The sequence below is a fragment of the Ochlerotatus camptorhynchus genome, unplaced genomic scaffold (assembly GCF_037179485.1).
Source record: "Ochlerotatus camptorhynchus isolate MF236.1 unplaced genomic scaffold, CSIRO-AGI_Acam_v1.1 ptg000003l, whole genome shotgun sequence".
In the NCBI taxonomy this organism is placed as follows: domain Eukaryota; kingdom Metazoa; phylum Arthropoda; class Insecta; order Diptera; family Culicidae; genus Ochlerotatus; species Ochlerotatus camptorhynchus.
In genome coordinates this window covers 1,293,107-1,297,996 of record NW_027040495.1, presented here as the reverse complement: position 1 = coordinate 1,297,996, position 4,890 = coordinate 1,293,107, and positions in this window count along the sequence as shown.

Here is a 4,890-nt window from a genome sequence, read left to right as displayed (position 1 = left end):
AATGAAAAAGCTAAAGGAAAACAAGAAGCGCTTACAGTGTGGTTACTAGTCTGCTCACATGCACGTTCGACGGTATTTGCTTTTTTTTTGTCCATGCATGATACAAAAAAGAGAGGTGAAGGTAAAAGATGCGATAGGATTTGTTCAAAGGGGTTACTGTCGGCTTCTCTTCGTCAATGACGAAGGATGTATGGAAATGATGGTTTTTGTACCGCGACAATTTATTTTTGGTTTTCGTCCATCGAATTATATATGTCGTTGATGTTTGGAAGAGAGTCCACGCGATCCCGTTCCGCTCTTTCCTTCGCTGCCTGGAACAGTGGGGGATAGCTAGAGGTCGCCGATCTCTCGCAGTAGTGTTTCGCCAGTTCTTCTACTACTTCTTCTGCCTTATCCGTGTAACCGTCGGGTCGGGTCGTTGTTGTGCTGCCGCTTACCTCTCAGGGTGTTCATCGTCCGCCACATTTCTGCCGTTGTGCTGCTCGGAGATATTTTTGCGACAAAGTCCTCCCATGAATGTTCCTTAGCTTTCTTCACTGTCTTTGCTTCCTAGAGGTGATCCAAAACATCCACCGTGTCAAATCCCGCTTCTCTGCTGCGCTTCAGTGCTCTCAGAAGTTTTCGCCGCTTAATCGCCGTTTTCACTTCAAGGCACCACCATGGTACCGATTTGGGATCAACTCGTCCTGATGTTCGAGGGATGCTGCTGATAATACCCGATCGACGAGCTTATCAACGCCAAGCTCGTCGTCTGGTTTGATTCTGCGGGAAGTCAGCCGTTCGAACGATGCCCAATCCGCTTGGTCGTAGAGCCATCTTCTCCGCTTCGTTGTGACCTGTGAGCATTCAGGTGAAACTGGTCGCTGCTGTGGGTGTCCGGAAGAGTTCGACAGATAAATCTGGAAGCTAGCACCTCCGAACAGATCGAGATATCTATAGCTGAAGATGAACCAGTTACTGGGTCCATTCGTGTGTGCGATCCGTCGCTTCTTAGTTAGCGTTTTCTCTGCGATGTAGCAGCCGAGTGCATTTGACATCGGGATGGTGGGATGGTGCGCACTGAAGTCGCCAAGTAGCAGCAGTGGCACTGGCAGTCGCTCGAAAAGGTCATTCAGTTCGGTTTGGCATTGTTGCTGGGAGTTCGGAGAGATGTATATCGACACCACCGTCATAGGGGACGGAAGGTGGATACGCACTGCGATGGCCTGTACGTCACAGTCGATGACGTGGGCTCGAATGGAACTTCTTCACGGATAGCAAGGCCCACTCCCTACTGCCAGTATCGACGATTACCGGTTTGAAGCTCGCTGATGTTGCCTTGTAGACCACGTATGTTCCACTGGAGGGCAAAACATTTCGTGGGTGGACTGTTACTGACTTCTGACGACAAAGATGATGATGACGACCTGTGCGTTGATGTCCAGGAGGAAATAGAGGGTGCAAGACACTCGTGACTGGTTCCACTCTCATCCCCCTGGACATCCACTCCCCTTCTGGGAAGCAGGGAGCCTACACCACGATCTCCCTCCCCACGCCGATTACGAGATACCGGTTCGGTTCGATTCGATCGTGCGTTGCTGTGGCGATGATGATGTGTGACGATGAATTTTGGGCTATGGGTGTGCTTGTGGTAGATGAGTTTTGTGTGTACGGTGTGTTTCGTTCTGCTGCTTCAAAATCGACCACAAATGGGGATTCACCATGAACGGGTTGGGGTACCCTAACAAAAAGTGTATGGTTATTTTGCTTAACGACGACCATGCAAACCATTTGTGGAATAGTTCTATCATATGGGTTATCGTTCAGGTAAGGTATTTTTTTAATAAGGGTAAGACGTCCCGGACGGATCCTCCAGCCTGCTGCGCTCTCTCCTATGAGTGTGAAGGGGGTACTACATTTTCCCTTCCTTCGAGTCTATTGTTCTCGTTGTCCGGTTCACTTGTCAGGATGGCGTTGTTGGTCGGTGGCTGCTTTGAGGGATCGTTTTTAACGATGATGCTGTCTATAGGACGTTTCATCGATCTCAAACTATTCATCGATCTCTATGGCTTCCTGACCAGACGTGTCTTCTGCTTCGGCGGGTTTCTTCAGCGATGGACTTTATCGTCCGCGCGATGTATTTTTGCTCCTGATGTGTATTTTCTTATTCTTGATCTTGTTGTTGTCTCGTGATTCCGTCACTGGCGATCTGGTTCTAACCTGCATCGATGTTCCGGCTACCTGAGAGTCTACGGGTTTCTGGCCGGCTGACTGGCTCCTTTGAGGCGAGGATGGGTGAATCGGTACGCTGAACTTGGCTTGCTGGGACTGCTGAACTTGTCGGGTTTGCATCATCTTAACTTGGGCCACCAGCTTGTTAATCTTCTCATCTTTCTTTTTCATCGCGTCCAGGAGTTGAGCGATTTGAGAATCCTTCTCATCCTTACGGTCTACAGTCGTCTGGGCGGCGGCTGCGGCGTAATTTTCCAATCCTGCTTCGACACGCTTGCGGGCTTCGGGGTACGAGAAATTTTCGGATAATATGGACGAGTAGCAACGCGAAGAACACCAATTTTGACTTGCGACGGATAATTGCACCTGTTAAATGTCAGAATTAGGGCAGACGTATTCACCGGTTAACCGTGCTCCTGGCGAGTAATCCGCTGAACCCGGATGACCCCCTGGTTGATAAGACCACGCAGGACATCCTTCTACTCCATACGGATCGCCTCAAAACATGAGATGACGCAACGACTCACGTTCAGATTCGGGTAGCTAAGAGATGACAACTTCAATAGCTTTCCGACCTGGCAGCATTCTCCACAGATTTTCTTACAATGAAGGGATCCGATATCCTTGCTCACCAATTGCAGGTACGTCAGCGCTCCAAAATCGTTTGACGACATGTCTCCTAATCTTGGCCATTGTTCTCCAGACCCTCCCGGGTCGCCGCTACTAGCGGCCGTCATGTTCCACCAACCCTACTGTACCACTTTCTCGCTTTTGTGTACCGCGAACGTTGAAAATATACCAAAAAGTAAGGGTAAAATAAGGGAAAAGCAAAAGATTTTCCTACCTTACGCTTCTTCAATGTCGTGTTCACAACCTCCTATGATCAGGGAAGTGACTATGGTCATCACCCACTTGATGAGAAACTTTTCGCCGAAAACCGAAAGAATCTGGGCCTTATTACGGGTGTGTGTTTGTTCGCACTTTTCTACCTCTTCCTACTCATCGGAGCTTATTACGGATGTCACTTCACGGTGAAAACTTGTCACTTGTCGTCACGGTGAAGTGATTCCCATTTCATTTGTACGGCAATCACGGCTCTTATTTTGAGTATCACTTCCTGATCACCGTGTGACACCCGTAATAAGGCCCATATTCTTTAAGGAACTGGTATCATCTTAGATTTAGTTCCTCTTATAGAATTTCGGAGAGTGCATTTTCGTTTTTTTTTCAACGCATCGTTCCAGTATATGTTTGATTATATCAAGGTTTGAGAAGTCTTAATATCCTCTTAAAGATGCTCTTTACAATTGTAATTCAGCATCAGCAATCGGCTTTCAATAGGTTGTAGTTTCGAACAAATAGAATTGGGTTGTTTCAAAATTCAAATATCTAATTTCTTCCATTTTCAGCTAGAATAACGTACAGAATGGATGTCAAATTAGGCAAATACAATTGATTTTTTTTTTCTCCACAACCTTTTCCATCGATGCTAAGGGCTGTTAAGATCATTAAAGAACTTAACACAATATTGTACGATGGGTACAAAAAGTGCCAAAATATGTTTTGTCACACTGTCTTATACGTTTTGGAGGAGCAAAATCTAAGATCATAAAAGTATATAAAAGAATATTATGCTATTTGTTTTCATCTTAAGGAGAACATTTTTTTTAATTTTAAATGTTTTTACCCTTCTTAAGGTTCAATTTACTTTGATGCTTTTTGGAAAATTTCAAAAGCAGTTTTTTCCGACGCATTATTTCAGATTGCAAAAAGCTCGCACTATTCGATTCCTTTTGATATTTTACACAAAATGACGCGAGCTTTTTGCAATCTAAAATAATGCGTCGAAAAAAACTGCTTTAGAATTTTTAAAAAATGCATCAAAGTAAATTGAACCTTAAAGGGTGTCCACGATGAAATTGCCACACACAAAATTGATTCGCAAAATTCGAGTTTTCATCCGATTGCCATAAAATTTTCAGGGATTGAGAAATAACTATTAAACTTCATTTTACCATTTTACTCGTATTTTATTTACAGTCCATACGTAAATGCCCGCACCTTGGCCTTAACCCCGGCCATAATATTCTGCACAACCTGTGAATCAACTGTTTTTTGCATGTAAACCCATACTTTCTTCAGTTCCTCGACTGTCTTCACTACCTTAGGTCGTTTAAGAAGGTGCTGCTTCATAATCGCCCAGTACTTCTCGATAGGGCGGAGCTCCGGAGTGTTGGGAGGGTTGAACATTTTCGGCACGAAATTGACCTTATTGTCCGTATACCACTTCAGCACGTCCTTGGAGTAGTGGCATGAGGCCAAATCCGACCAGAAGATTGTTGGGACGTTGTGGGCCTTCAGGAGAGGAAGCAGCCGCTTCTGGAGGCACTCTTTTATGTACACCTGTCCGTTCATCGTGTCCTGGGTCACGAAAGGTGCACTCCGCTTCCCGCACGTGCAGATGGCTTGCCAAACCAGGAATTTCTTCGCAAATTTGGACATCTTCTGAGTGGGGACATGCTCCGGAACGCTGAACTTATCCTTGGCCGTGAAAAACAGGTTGCCGGGGATCTGTTTGAAGTCGGCCTTCACATATGTTTCGTCGTCCATGATGCAGCATTCAACTTTCGTCAGCATGTTGAGGTACAACTTCCTGGCACGGGTTTTGGCGGACTTGTT